General features: G+C 42.9%; 1 protein-coding gene across 1 annotated transcript in view; it reads left to right on the forward strand.

Moving 5' to 3' along the window:
* Window positions 1–8,299, forward strand: part of CFAP73 (cilia and flagella associated protein 73) — a 144,486-nt gene extending 136,187 nt beyond the window's left edge. The window contains exon 8 of the mRNA XM_086943243.1: window positions 6,562–8,299. The gene's annotated coding sequence lies outside the window, so the exon portion shown is untranslated. The remainder of the gene's footprint in view (window positions 1–6,561) is intronic.
* The last annotated feature ends 8,324 nt before the right edge of the window (window positions 8,300–16,623 follow it).

The raw sequence follows: 16,623 nt of genomic DNA on the forward strand, positions 1-16,623 counted from the left end.
CGACCCTCCAGCAGACGCACTGCGAGACTCTGTCATTTCTCCTGCCGAGAAATCCAGCTCCAGTGTTTCCAGGCTACCCTTGCGGGTATCTGGTAAATCGAGTCCCGAGAACGAGATACAAGACTTCCTTCATTCTAGAGCCAAAGGTACGGAGCTGATTAGACCTCTTAGAGAATTATTGGAATCAGATTCCTGGCATAGAACTCCTAAAACTTAAGCTACTCCTCTTATACTTCCTCCCTCGTACTAGACCTAGGTTAGGTACACCGGGGTAGGCGTATTTAGAAGCACCAGTTGAGTATTTTAGTCATCCTTTTATCATTGTATGTATTTTATACATTTTTTGCACTTTATGGCTTAGAAACCATATCATGCTTTTACAGTACTACTTTATAATACTGTTCGTATTATATGCATTGTATTTCAAAGTAAGCTTTACTATTGTAGCAGTTCATTTTCAATGCTTGAGAAAGAAGAATGTTCAATAAATACCTTTTTATTGAAAACGCCCGTCTCTCTATTCCTCTTGCACCTCTGGTGAAACTAAGCATGCACGATTGACTGAGTGAAATAGTTATCTATTGTTTCCGTGACTCTAGAGATTTGATTTCTTATTCTTGGGAAACAAAGTTGTCATGTTTTAGGTGGTTGTCAGAAACTAATCTCTTCTTGTTTATTCGAGAAAGTTTCTAGTGACCTCTGAGCAAACTGGCACTCATATTTAAGTCTAATATAGCCGGTAGAGACCTAGTAGACCTCAGTCCTATGTCTAAGCTACAGAATATATTATTCCAATGCACAGAGCCTATTAGGAATATAGGAACTACACTACAATCTCACCTGTATAGGCAGGTCAGGAATAACACCCCCCCCCCCCCTCAGACCCTGCAGGCTAGAGCCGAATGGGATAGAGATCTAGAAACACCTCTAACTGATGACCAATGGGAGACCTGTTGCATGCAGACGGAAGTTGTTGCAAGTAACAGCAGACTCAGGCTGATACATTATAAATTCCTTCATAGACTATACCATTCCCCGGTCAAACTACATAAATTCCATCTCAGAGCAGACGATAAGTGCGAACGCTGTGGGAGAGAGGGAGCGGATTTCATGCATCTAGCGTGGTACTGCCCGAGAGTCGCAAACTATTGGGAAGAGGTGTTTGTAGGAATGTCAGACATGATAGGAGAACAGATAGAGCCGTCCCATCTACTGGCTCTACTGGGCCTACATGGAGGAGTGAGGACGGTGCATAAAAATTCCTAGCAATGGGCATTCTGCTGGCCAAACGACAGGTGGCATGTAGATGGGGTAGGGGGAGAGCACCGAAATTCAAGAGCTGGATTACAGACTTGACAATGTGGCAAGAACGACTTCATGACTACGCAGAAATGCTCCCAATCAAATCCTGGCCCAAGGATATTTGGGGACAATTGATTACTTATCTCCTTGCACAACGAGCTGAAGATGGGGAGGATACGAGGGAGGCGGAAAGCTTAAGTGGAGAAGGGAAGGGTGGAGCCCTTGGAGAGGAGTAAATAAAGCTGTGCTGAGTGTTGGGACAGTCGAGGAACGGTGACTAGGATATATGAGCACGCACTAGATGTCTATAGTAGAGGAAGCACACTGCACTTCAAGGCATTAAGGGAGCATATTGGAACCATGGATTGGACAAGCACAGCGACGTTTTGCTCCATGAGGAACTGAGAAGAGGACTTTCAACGATATCTTGCTTAAATGCACAGGGCGGTGGGGGGAGGGAGGGAGGTATTTCGACTAAGTTGGGGGGATGGGTTGCAGGCTAATGCAGGGACGGTTATTAGAATGTATCTGTATATAGCCAATCCAATGCCTTGCTTTTGTGATGCTGTAATTTGCTAAACCTCAATAAAGGTTTTTGAAAATTGTAATAAAAAAAAGTATCTACTGATGCTAAAAAAAAAGAAAAAAAAGAAAAAGAAAACAAGTTATATGGTGCGTAGAGAGTAGTGGTGGAAAAATAAGGGTGTAGGGATGCAGATCAAGGCTGGTTGAAACGGACATGGAGGATAGTACTTAGAGGGAATACCAAAAAGTTAGAGTAAGCGAGTTGACAAACCGGTGGGGGGCCAATAGATCAACAACATTGAAGGCCAGACTCCCTCACTGCGTCTGGTCGCATTAGAAAGGGAACAGGTCAGAAGGAAGGGGGCGAAGGGATGCATCACAGTGAATAAGCAAGGAAAGAGGGGTGTGAGAGTTCCAAGAGGGGATCTATTAAAGGCGATGGTTACTAGCTGCAACAGAAAATGCATTACACAGATTACTGGGGTGTTTTATAGGTTACTTTATTGAGAAGGATCTAAGTGTACATACAAAGAAAACCATGGCTATGCTTGTTAAACCGTCACTGCTACTTAGAAGAAAGCCTAGGATCCATGGCACACTGTTAGAGTGTGTTATCATACTGTATGTATCTGGACATAGGCGTTGAAGATCAGTTAAAGTAGAAAGCCCAGATAGATAAGGCATCCATTAGCTTACTACAAACCACAAGATACACACTTGGCTTTAGACAAACAGTGGGTAGCCACTTCTAAAGTATACATTTGCAAATTTACCACCAGAAAGTAGTAGCTGCTGCACTGTCTGGAGCAGAGCTATGGGGGTATGGCAATTTGAAGAAGCTTCAAAAGCTAGACAATAATTTTAAGTTCCCTGTTGTTGCTAGGCCCTGGGACCCCATTGGTGCCACTGGATTTGAAGCTAGACATTTTCCCCTATAGCTGAACAAGCAGCATTGAAACCTGTATTATAATCAGCCCATTTACATAGAAACCCTTGTGCAGCAATATATCTTATATCAGTTTTAGAAATGGCTACATATGCAAGCAGGGCAGAAATAGTTGGTTGAACTATGTTAAAAATCTCATAATATCCCTACAGTTAGAGGGTTACTGGAAGGATCCTACCCAAGTAGGCCTGGGACGCAATGAAAATTATTAAAGAGAGGCATTGGTCCTTTAAAATAGAGGAACGTGTATACAGAGCACAGGAGGGTAGCCCATCGGCAAGGTACCTTGAATGCAAAGTGGATCTGGGGATTGAGAAGTACTTAGACTTGAGTCATCCGGAATTGAAGCACTCCTTACATATAACACTTAAGCTGGTGACCTTTTCCAGCTAGGGAATACATGGTAAGATGTGAAAGGTACCACAATGGTAATAATCGCTGTGACTGTACTTTTGGTGTAAAAGACACTGTCAAGCACTTTTTGCTATTTTCCACCAAGTTTGACCAATAAACAATGGTTACTCCCTTTATTCAAGCTTTACGGTACTCAGTCTGTATTAGACGCACTGACACTCAGTCTAAGGACAGAGAAGCAAATACATTTTAGCTTGGTGTGCTGTGTCCTCCTATTTATGGGTAATATGGCCGAAAATCAAGCGTTTGGATGTGTTGGCTTCAATCAGGCAAGGCATGCTACGGGTAGTACTATACTGCTCTAGGAGAGATGAATACGTATTTATTTTAGACTTGGGCTCTTCTATGCATGTTGGAATGGTTGTAAGCCTAGTATTTGGGGCGGGGGTTGGTAACTTCGACTAGGCCTGGTGTACGATTGGTCGGATCACGTGAGAGCGGTAACCCTGATAATGCATGACGGCGGCTTGCTTTTAAGTAATAGTTGTTATACTTGACTCCTGTACAGAACACGTCTCGGCTGCTAATACGTGCGCGATAGATAAGGTTCTATGCTGGGGCAGCTGTGCGCTTTACAAGTATACGACATTTAACATTTAAATATTAATTTGGTTTGACCGGCATGCTGTGAATTGTACGGGAGTGTTTGTTTCCAACAAGGAAGTGAAAGTCTAAATGGGATTTTAGGATGGTTATTAACAAGGAAGTAACAACTGCACTATCAAATACATTAGTATTGTGTTCTCTCCTACTTTTGTAGAAAACTTTTTAATTGTTGAATGAATTGTTACCCCAAGTTGTGTGAGGTGGGGAAGTTTACAATGAATAACACCCGACTGCTATTAACTTGTGGGATCTGAATCATTTAGTTATCTGACGTGTAACATTGTACAGCAAAAATGTCAAAGCAGATAAAGGGCAATTTAAAAAAAGAACGAATTTGTACCTTTGATACAGGAAGAGATCATGATGTTTTATTGTTAGCTGTATAAGCTAAAATTAGTATGTTGGTTTCAATCTTTGGTTCCGTTATGCACATCATATACATTCTTTATAGAAGGGATAGTGGATGGAGGGTTTTTATGGATTTCTTTATATTATTCATTATGCAATTAAATGGTAAGTTTGATCTGTAAGGGCATTTTATATTGTTTTTCTGATGGCAAGAAATACATTATTTGACCGATTGAAAATAACAAGAGGGCGTATATCAGCTCCTTACATAGATAGGTCAAGCACCTAGAAAGACAACAGATCACAAAACAACGATTCAGAAACAGTTTCAGGAGAGGGTATTGAGGGATGAATGCAGCTAGTAATAGGAACAGATTAGGCTGTAAGCGGGGGGTGCAAGAGGTAGATGGTAGAGGATTGTGGCTCACAGAGCAATCACAGCCATTAGGTTTGTGTAAGTGATGGGGAGACAAGACCGGGCTTTGGGTAATGGTAGAAGATGAGAAGGTTAGAAGCGTGAGATTAAGAAGGGGAAATATCGAGCGTAAAACCTTGACTTGAGAGGATGCAAGAGTGGAGATAAGTTTCTATAAAGAGGGATGGCCAAAGGACTGAAGGAGACTAGGACAGGAGGAAAAGCGAGTGTAGGGCGAACCACGTAACCATGGGGAGGCTAAGGAAGTGTTGAAAGAAAACCAAGATAAGTGAAGAAACAGCAAGTGCGCCTAAAGAATATTAGCACAGATAGAGTTTAAACGCCTACTTTATTAGTACTTTGCAGACTTGGAGAGGGTCTTAAGCACATCTGAGGTCACGTGCTACTGACTTCCCAATGGAGAGAACTGACTTGCAGTGTCAATTAAGTTATTTAGATTGCACGGCAAACTGGGACTCATTTTCCACTGTGACAGCAACCTGCCAGGCACAGGTCCTGCGAATCTGTAGTTACCCTATCCCCCTAAAGTGAAACCGGCACGGTTCTTAGCCTTCTACGTGTCTTAAATTCAAGCTAAACCCCTGTGCAAGTTCGCAGCCCAGGGACTTATTGGTGCATCCATCTCGGCACCTTAAAAATTAGATCAGCCCTGAATGGCCAGTTCTGGCACACCATGCCGTAAGTGACTGGTAGTGCTAAGCGACTTTTGGGGGGTCCGCTCGCTCAACCAGATGCCTTATTCCCCCATACAACGGCATCTACAGACACAATGATCCCTTCACCTCTGGCTCAGATCATTATACTTTTCAGCTTTAGATACTCAACTATGCATCTATTAAAGGGAGGATTCAAAAAGGTCTGACTATAGACAATGAGGAGTGAGGGAACTCAGCATCCTGACTCACATGGCAATTGTGCTGCCCTAGTATTTCCCTTTGTACAATAATTTCTAACTCTCTGTCACACAACGATCCCTTCTCACTGTCATCTCTTGCCATACTTAATCCCAATTTTTACCCGCTTTCCAGTTGTAGCCTCATCTTCTCCCCTCTCCCCAAAACATCTTCATCCTCTCCCTACTAGTCAGGAGCTTAAGAGCAGCTCCTCACAAATCACTATTACTTCACCTGTAGTGATGCTGGCATTTCTATCAAGAAGACAACTGCAGCATTCCCCTTCATATTGCCACACCTCCTTCAGTGCTCCGAAGTGACCTTACAGTTGTGTGTAGCACTAAAGAAACAAACAACACAACATAACACGTTTTGCAAGCCCCACCGAAACCTTTTAAGCTTGAAAGTCTAGCTGTCATATCATGAAGTGGATAAAAGAAAACTAAATAAAAGTTGCGGTTAGGATGGCGTCAAACCCAAGCTTTCCTGGGGTCCTTACAATAAAGCAAAATCAAAAGAAAAAACCCATCAAGGTAGACACCCCTAGCAAATCCCAGGATATTACCCCCTATACTAACTCCCGCTGGTGAACTGTTGTAGAAACGCGTCAGACAGTCGGAGCGGCGATGTCTCTGGAACGCATAACACGCTACCAGTGGGAAGCATCTGAATATGGCTTCTCGCTGGACAAAGGGCCCATATATAACACAGTAATGCACTTATTGTAATAAATGTGTAACGTTTAAGCAGCTATTTTAAATCAACTTTGGATCCAAATCTTGAATACTTCACGTAGTGTGGTAAGTGAATTTATGTAAGATCTATTGATGGGGAACTTGTTCTTAGATTGTAGCAGAATAATACAAGGCTGCACTTTGGGTAACACTACACTTTCATGTCTCGTACCTCAAAGCTCCATTTTCACCAGTTCTGCAGCCTCAGAAGTCCACACTGAATCACATCACATAGAGAACTCTTGAGAGCTTCATGGTCCACTCACACAAAGATCTATTGGCAGGGTCAGGCATGGTCTTAACTGCTGAAATAATTACACAAATTATACAATTTAATGTATTTTCTTTCCTCAACAGATCCTTATATGCCTCATCCCATGGGTTGTGTAAGCCAAAAGGAATCTCTTCACTAGTACTCTTCAAAGTGAAACCAGTTCTGTCATTAAAACGCAAAATTATCAAGAACTTCGATAAGCAAAGTAACTCTACTTCCACGAGAAAAGGACATGGGTGGTAGTTTGGAGCCTCCTACATGAAACAACTGCTACACATATATTGTGCTATCTTCCAACTTCGGCGACCACAAAGGTCTCTCAGATATCTACTTCAGTGGTGGTTCTGCACATGGGCAATGTATACAGTCTAAGTGTAATGCTGTGAATGGTTAAACTCATACGTCGTTGGTGATCCACTGAGTCAAAATCTCAGCAAGATCTTAACTCTCTTTCCCAATGATTAAGGATACAGTTGTCTATTCAATAAAAGGCTGGACCTTTACATACAGACTTGTAAAACATAATGCCAGAAAAAATGGGAAGCACATAGAGTAGTCTATAGAGATTTCAAACATAAAAGGAGTGGTTTGTGACAGGTAGGTGGTGCAAAAGTAAGACTCAGAATGAGACAAGATGGGAGACTGGGTGTAAGCGGCATTTGGAGTGTAGGAAAATAGCTAAGGCAAAAAAAGCCGCTCTGGGATGGCATCGGGCAACCGCCATAGAATGGAAGGTAGGAATACTGAATGCCTGATGCGAACTGCTGTCAAATCTGGATTCTCTGCAAGAGTTTCCGCTGGCCACGCGTTGTACCCAGAAATTCTCTCTCGAAGAATAACCACTTGTATCCTCCACATCATCTGTTGCTTCCAGCATCCTTCTTTACTGACAAAGCAGTTTAGAAGTGTGATCAAGACTATGGAAACCAGCAAAGCCTCAAAATGAGGCCACAGGACCTAAAGGCCATGGATGCAAAGTTGTGCAGTTCGCTTAACCTTCAAGAAGGCACTTTCCTGGAACTTGAGATACCAAAGTGATCTGGGAGAAGTAGAGAGCATATTTTTCATTTCAGTGTCTTTGAAGCGAATTGTAGAGTGTCTTTGAAGCAATGTGTAGACTCCCACCAGACCTGCAGCAATAAGAATTGTTTGATTATCAACACTGTGTCTTCCCCAACAAACCTTTAAAGACTCCTCATACAACAGATCATAATATTGCTGCTCCCCATTCACCAGGGTCAGACCATTTTTCCATCAGTATCTAGAATGCTCAGATGAACAGGAGCTTAACCTTGTGTTCAACAAGGAAATTTCATCAGTTGATTGATTTCAAGTGTAAACACCAGATAATCCGTTGTTCTTCCGGATTATGTGCCATTACCATCATCTCCCCTCTTTAGGTTGTGCACAGATCAATTCTTTCATCTTCTCGGAGTGAAGTGCACCAACCTTATAACAGTTCTACCGACAGATTGGTCCAGTGTTCCTAGAAGAAAGACTAGCATCATTCCGCGACTTTCATGAGATTTAACCTTAATCCCTCTGTGTTAACCTAAAATGCAGTACTGACCCAATGTCCTTATTGTGCTTGAGATCAGACTATTGTCCACCCACTGTCCAATTTTCTTTTAAAAACCTTCCATCAACCCTCCCCCAGATTCAGAGAACTATCCATCAACTTTATAAAATATTCAAGAACAAATTAGCTTCTTGCTGAAAGGAACTGGACAATGGATGACCCGAGGCCTCCATCTTGCTTTTCAACATGTCCCTACTGAGCTTAGAAAAGCTTCTTGACAAACAAAAGATGATAATGGTGTTGTAATCTTCTTTCCTATATTATATGCGGGTGGTACATTCCGCCACCCCCCCCCTTTGTACCCGTCCCCTCTTGGTATGCCCCACTAGAGTTTGACTTAGAATGTTGGCACCTCTTCAGGCAGTCCTGGAGAGCAGGTGATGGAATAAAGACTGCTTTCACTTACCTCTGCTTCAAGACTCTCTTCATTATAACACTGGCGACGAAACCGGCGTAGGGGGCCATGCGGTCACCTCCCCTTTGAGTACTCTCTCCATTTGCTTCGGATTGAGGGTGAATCTATGTACTTCGGAGGAGAAGATTTTCCCCTGATGTAGTTCAGGGGACGTTTGCATAGTCCTTGGTGCCTGGTACTTTGTTAATGGTCGTGCTGTTATGCTGCATAGGTGAAAATCAAGTGGAGAACGCTGGGTCCCCACCTCAGCTGACCAGGAGTCCAGGAAAGTGTGAGTACGGCTGAGGGTTCGCGATTTCGCAACACAGAAAGAGTTATATTCGTCTGATCAGTGGTGGTCTGTTGAGAGCTGACTCCAGCAAGTTCCTGTGGTGCCGGTATATTTGCCACTGTGGAGGGACCTTTGTTCTGGTCCCCGTTTTAAAGACCGTGCCCAGCGGTATACTGTGACCATAATTTTTCACGGAGTTCAGTGGAGTTTTCCAGCAAGTTTGTCACCGTCCCGTTCCAGGTGAGGTCATTGACGTAATCCTGTATGAGCCTGTCACTGTGCCAGCAGTTCTTCTCGTCCTTCAAGATCGGTGCATGGTTCCTGTGTGCTGACAGTCGACTGTTCTTTATGGTCAATGATTTTACCTGCTGTTTCCCGTGTCTTTCTGTTCTCTTTGTCCTACTTCGGAGCTCCGTTCAGCAAACTTCCCTCAGAGTGTCCCGACAGACAATGCTAGCAGTTCCTCTGGCGCCCAGCGTCCTCATTTTGCATCTGTGTGCCGCTCGTTAGTTCCTCGCAGGGCGCAGCTGGTCAGTTTTCCAGAGTTTCAGTCGTCCAGAGCGCCGCTTGTCAATTTCCCTCAGAGCGCTCCTCGTCAGTTTCCCGGCGCACCAGCTGCAGTAGAACCGGCCTTATCTTCTGGTTTCATTCTTCCTGCCTTCAAGACTGCCATACAACGATCTTTTCTTCCTGGGAACAGTTTCTTCAACCAAGGCACATTTGGTGAATCCTTTGTACCTCCAGGCAAGATTTTTTCACACCTGGTACTTACCTAGTTCCACAGTATTCTCCACTGTTCCTCGGCCGTTATCAGGACAAATAGAAGTGTACTGCACCTTTGTGATACATTGCCCCAAGAGCGTTATTCCTTACGACTTTTATCTCCCCTGACCCCCCCCCCCCCCAACCCCCCCCCCCCCACTCACTCATACACGGTGTGTGTACCTCTACACAGTGACACGCACACCTCCTTCATGGTATTGTTCTGTCATTTTAGTTGATTCACAAGCTAGGTTCTTGTATTATCTTTCATACTCTATTTCTTAAGTGGAATTTCTGCCTTTCAGCTTGAAGGATCCAGAGATTATCTGTGATTACGAGTTCCATGACATGCATAGTTTCCTGCATCTATTGTAAGTGTATGTAATGTATTGTGCTTACTGAGTTCTGCCTTTTAGGCTAAGTCTTACTGCAGGTTTTCATGGTTGTAAATATATTAGAATTAGTAGGGTTGTCAATGCACACATTTAAACTCTCAGTTTCAGGTAGTTTTTTTTAGTTTACCTATTTCACTCTAGTGGTGTTTTGTAGAGTTGAGAAGTCCTTCTAAGTGAGAATTACAGGTGAACTTTCTCATTTTTTCTCCCTTCACAGTGAAAGAAGCAATTATTTTCTCAGGTTACCGTGCCCTATTGTATTTTCATGTATTAAGGGGGTTTTGACCTTTTCAGTACATCTTAGTTCCATGTGCAGTGACATAGTACAATTCATTTAGGATTTACATGGTTTCCCGGGACTTATCATATAGTCAGTTTTGAACTGTCAGTGCCTTTATATAGTATTTTGGTGCTCATATTTAGTGCGCCCCTCTCCCCTTAGGTATACTTCCCTCATCTACCTTTTCTGTAAGAATCCTTATGTGGTAGGTCTCCCTGTCATTCAGTGCCATATTCCTCCAGAAAACTTTTCAGTGAGCACCACATCGTACCTTGCCTCCGTCCTCAGTGTTTAGTGAAGCTTTCCTCCATGCTGCTTCATCCATGAGTCAACCTCCTTCATTTTTAAATGATATTGGGGATCCTGAGATCCATTGGAAGGATTGGATCCACTTATTTGATTCCTACCTTATCGCTATTGGTGGGGAAAAGTTCTCTGCTGTTCGGAAACAACATGTCCTGTTGAACAACCTTGGGGTCCAAGGTAGGAAGATATATGATACCCTACCTGATCCAGAACTAGAAAATGACAAGGATGACTTGGATGTTTTCAAAATCACTCTGATCAAGTTGGAAAGTCATTTTGGTGACAAAGTAAACCTCGTCCTAGAAAGGCATAAATTCTTCACTCGAGTGCAGGGAAAACAAGAGTCAGCCAGCAATTGCATTGCGGCTCTTAGAGGTCTAACTCAATTATGTGAGTTTGGGGAACTTAACGACTCCCTTATAAGGGATCAGTTGGTGAGGTGCACCCACAATCCCCGCATTAGAGAGAAACTTCTATCCAAGAACCCATCCTTGAGAGAAGCTATTAGTATTGCACAGTCCATTGAACACACGGCTAAGTGCATTTTAGAAATGAACCCACCCAAAGAACCAAATTGCAGTGTAGTGAATACTATAGGGTATCAGGATGACATATATGACAGCGAAGTTTTAAAACTCAAAGCAAGAGAAGTCAAAACAGGTAAACCCATGAGTGTTACCAAAGGGTTAAAATGTTTTAGGTGTGGGAGCAGTAACCACCTTGCGAACAACGTTCATTGTACTGCCCGCAACATGCATGAAATGTAATAGGAAGGGACACTTTGCAAGAGTATGTAGAGAGGGAGAGAGCAACCAGGTAAAACCTGTTAGCAGTGGAGAGAAACACTCTTCGCGGTACGTATTTTAGTGGGAAGTGTGGATGTGAAGTCTTCTAAATTGATACTGCGCAATTTCTGTATCCTGAATGTATATTGCTTGGAATAAACTAGGAATGTTTTGACCTTATAATGTAGACCCAGTACGTCTCAGTAAGGGAATGTAACTTTTATCTGCCTTTACACGTTGTAGGGTGGGTGTTGCAAGAAGGAGGAATGTAAAGTATATCCTTTCAGTCTGTTTCTAATCTACTTGTTAGGAAGCTTATGAAATTATATTGTACTTAGGTGACCTATGAACTATCTCGCTCCTGTCTATCTGTGTGCTCATCACGCCACTGTATTAGCCAGTGGTGGTTGCCTTGTTTTCTTCCCTCCCGCTCTCACCCTGTAGGGTTCTCCAGGTTGTATGCTGTTCACCTTGTCTCCTCTGACCTAATTTTCCTTTATTCATTATCGAAAGGAGATGTGTTGTAATCTTCTTTCCTATATTATATGCGGGTAGTACTTTCCGCCCCCACCCCTCTTGTACCCTTCCCCTCTTGGTATGCCCCACTAGAGTTTGACTTAGAATGTTAGCACCTCTTTAGACAGTCCTGGAGAGCAGGTGACAGAATAAAGACCGCTTTCACTTACCTCTGCTTCAATACTCTTCATTATAACTAATGGGATCCTTACAGCAAGCTATGCTGAAGAATTAAAGACTGGTCACCTTAGATGCTATAAACTTACGGAATCAGCACAAGTTGTATAGAATGACTGTGATTCCTTATTTATATTTTTTGTGCTTTCATCTGGGGTTTTCAAAGTTGTTATGAACAGGATGGCTTTTCTTTTCAACCTGCAATGTCACCATCAGTCTACGTTGTTGGACTCACCCTTTTTGTGCAATTTCCATCTTCCTCTTGACCTGGATAACCTCACAGCTCCTGGATACCTTCATAGGTGATAGGCAGTACTATATGAAATCCTGTTCGACTGATTGACCACATATTACTCTGTCATGCTTGAGAAGCTTTCTGACTGAAAAATGGGAAAGAAAAATGCTGATAGTTTTATGCCAAGTGTCAGGATTGGATATCAGTGGAGCACAGGTTTCTGTGTCTGGCATTAACCGACTTAGTTTCAGGGCTGATGAGGAAACCTCAGACAGTGGGCAGGCTGATTTGGAAGGGGTACAACAGATTTTAGATTCTGATGAGGAACTGGGCACAGTGTCCCAGGATCCAAAAGGTAATTTATTTCTACCAGTGGTCTCCAATCCTCCAAAGTCTCCAAAGGACAGTCCACTGAGTCAACCAATATTGAAATAGTTTGAGAATAAGCTGGGAGTGGGTCAAAATACAGACTGAAACAGAAAAAAGATCTTGGTATGGCGGTGCTGAAAGGTTACATCAGATCCTGAAAAGATATCTTCAATGCCAAAAAGCCCTTGGGTCAGACTAGGAATTAAAGCTTTCAGCATCTAAAAATTTCCATATGCGTTTGTGATGCCATCTTCTTAGCTGTAACAATAAATACATATTTTGCAGTAGCATTTGCCTGAAGTATTACATGGCACTGTAGTCAAAATCACCCCACGGTGATCTTGGTCCGAATCACGTACAACAGGACAACAAATCTCCCCATCATACCCTAGAACACTATCAGATTGAGGGGGGCAAAATGTTTTTGAATACCCGCTGTACCTCTACAATGCTCAGTAAGTACTTAGGAAGCCTGTCACATAAGAAAAACGGATATATTGTTTTGTGTATTAAATTATTTTACCCTTTGACTGATAAAACCCAACCCTCGAGGCCTAGAGCAAATTCCCCAAGGAAAAAACTAGATTATGTACCTTCATTGGAAATGATGACTCAGTCACATACAGAGTATTGTGTAGATGTTGAAGTAAGGCAAAATGTCACAGACGTGCATTTAATACTGAAAAATAGATTTACTACTAATCACTTTTCACACCCTCCACAATAAGCGCGGTACTTCTTTGCCATTAGATTAACAGAAGGTCACATCTTAAAATGGAATAGTTAATTGTAATAGTATCTCTGTAGCCGACGCCTATTCTTCATTCACCTCATAACTTCCCGCGTCCACAGTGAAGTACATTAGCACTTTTTTCTATATATTTACATTATACTTCACTTATGCCATACTGTAAGAGAAAATAGAATTGAAGACCGTAGAGACATTGAGGACCATTGGGGTTGACTTGATCATGAGTCATATAGCCGCTGTCTGTTATTCATGCATAAAAACTTAATTCATGTCCTCAAGATGCTTTTCTGAGCCCAATCATTAGATGGTGGAACAATGCAAAACCTGTGGATCTTGAGTAATCTCAGGCCGTACAGCCACATTACAGGTAATTGTTTTTTTTTTCTTCTAACCACACAGGTGTCCTTTGTGTTCCAACATGCCCTAAGAGCCATCAATCCTCAGGAGGGTGCAAGATTACTCCCAAACTGACATCCCAGCAAATCCCTACTTCACATAAGAATTTACAGTCAATATGAGAAATTAATTAGCATTATTAATAATATTTAATGTAATTTGAGGACAGATAAAGTGGCAAGAATGAAACTTAATAAATGATAGTGCACAAGGAAAATTGACTGGTTTATATAATTTTTGATTGAATATAGTCCGTTTAGAAAGCCTTCCCCTTACTGTATCATGCATTTATATGGCTCCTTGACAGGTAGACTCTAAATACTTGTATGCCTAACGTTAAATAAAAACCTTATTTAAAAAAAGACTGACTGTTATACATTTTTGGATCTGTAAGCTTTCTTCCTAACGTTCTGCAATACAGAAACAGGAGACATGGTAATCTATCCTTTCCCAAGCATATGTATTTTTTGGGAATGCACTGTTCGAGGCATATGGGCTGCAGATGGTACATTTATGAATAGATCGCCATCTGGTGTTGGGCTCGGATGATTGCACTTGTTTTTCTTTTGGAGAAGTCTTTTGTCGTCACAAGACTGGTGACTCCTCCTTTGGTTGCTAGTGCGCATGGGCATCGGCTCCATCCTTAGATTGTTTTTTTCCGCCATCAGGTTCGGATGAGGATCGAAGCGCTACGGATCGACTTCTGGAAAAAAGTGATATTTCGGCGCGTATTCCCTTTCCAATTCGACGGTATTGTTATCGAACGCGAGTTTATTTCCATCTCGACGCGTTTCGACGTCAACAACAAAAGTTACAACTTCTACGTCGACTAGACCGGGAGGCCTATCTCGACGTAGTCCAGCCCGGAGTCCATGGAAAGGACTCCATTCAAAAGATGTCCAACGTGTGGTGCTAAGTTCCCACACAAGGACCTACACGAGGTGTGCAATCTCTGCCTATCACCTGAACACAAATCCAGGGACTGTGAAGCCTGCGTCGAGAATGCAGTCACAGGCAATCCCGGAGCTGTTCGAGGCCCAGCACCCCGAAGAACAAGAAGAAGATGAGGAGGAGTCTGGGTCGGAAGTGGACGAGTCTGATGTCGAAGAAATCGACGATCATCAAAACGTGAGTGACGACGTCCCCTTACCGAAAAACCAACCCCGTTTGGTGTCGACCCCGCCTTCGAGCCCGGTCAGACTACCGAAATAGGTTTCCTACGCCCCGCCTTTGGGCCCGGCAACAAAACCAAAACCGAAACACTCAGCCTCCCACCATGTCGGATCCAAGAAGCGGTCGACATCGACACCGAAGCTCCATACAAAGGAAGGCTCGCAGTCGAAACATTCCATGTCGAAACCTAAACATGCTTCGACGCCGAAGACTTACTCGACACCGAAAAAATCGGAATCGAGCAAATTTTCGATACCGAAAACACAGATCACTGACGGGCAGAAGCAAAGGCACCTTTCGGAACCAAAAATTTCAGTACCGACACAGGAGCATCAGACAGATCCAAAACAAAAGACTTTGTTTATAGATCCGCAAACTGGCAAGGTGGTGACAAAACTACCTATGAAAAAGGAAGAATGAACAGTTGAACGACAAAGCTCTTCCTCCTAAAAAGAGAACAATGGGGACAAATACAACTCCTCCCCTTTCTCCTCAACCTACAGACACACCATCTTCTCCTCTTCCTTACACTCTGCCAGCTATTCCTCCACCTTCTACACCAAGACCATCTACACCTCAAACAGATGTAGAAAGTGATACAGGGGAGGGAGAACTTCATGGGGATGACGACACTGCCCCAGATGAAACAGACCCATGGGAGGATTATAATGCAGGGTCAGATAATGATAACGACCCCGAACTATATCCCTCAAAACCCTCACCACCTGATGATAATACAGGTTTTGTACAGTTAATTAATAGGGCAGCAAAATACCACAAGGTAGAATTACACAAGGAACCTCAAATAGAGGATTTCCTTTTAGAAACGCTACCTGCTGCACAAAGAACATCAGGAACACTACCAATGCTTAAGGGTCTTCTCAATCACACATCTGACATATTCAAAGACCCTGTGAGGGCTAGGGTATTAAACCCAAGAATTGATAAAAAATATAAGGCAGCCCTAAAGGACCCAATATTTATCAAAGGATATGTACCTCTAGACTCGCTCGTAGTCACAAACGCTCGTAAGAGAGCAAACTCATTAACTACAGGAGAAGCTCCTCCTCCTGATAAGGAGTCCAAGTTAATAGATGCCTCTGGCAAGAGAGTAGCATCCCAAGCGGCAAACAGTTGGCACATAGCTAACACACAAGCGCTACTTGCACGCTATGATAGAGCTCATTATGATGAGTTAGAAAAACTCATTACACATCTCCCTAAAGAACATCAAAAAAGGGCAGATCAGCTCATACAAGAAGGGAAGATAATAACTAACACTTCCATTAAATGCGCATTAGACGCAGCAGATACTGCAGCAAGATCCATCAACACCAGTATCATGTTAAAAAGACATGCATGGCTCAGAGTCTCAGGGTTCAAACAAGAAGTACAAACATCCTTATTGAACCAGCCTTTTGATGAAAAAACACTTTTTGGCTCACGTACAGACGAGACGTTAGAAAAAATGAAAAAAGACACAGAAACGGCTAAATCAATGGGAGCATTGCAACAGCCAACTCAAAGGGGTTCCTTTCGGAGGTCCACCTGTAGAGGCGGGTCAAAGAATACAGGCACAAGCCAGCAATCTACCTCTTTTACACCAACATCACCCAGAGGTAATTCAAGAGGCAGTTACAGAGGTAACAACAACAAGGGTAGAGGTCGCGGAAATAACAACCGCAACTCCCCAACCCCAAAACAGTGACTTCATACAACTCCCCCAAGACCATAT

Source organism: Lissotriton vulgaris, chromosome 11, assembly GCF_964263255.1.
Source record: "Lissotriton vulgaris chromosome 11, aLisVul1.2, whole genome shotgun sequence".
In the NCBI taxonomy this organism is placed as follows: Eukaryota; Metazoa; Chordata; class Amphibia; order Caudata; family Salamandridae; genus Lissotriton; species Lissotriton vulgaris.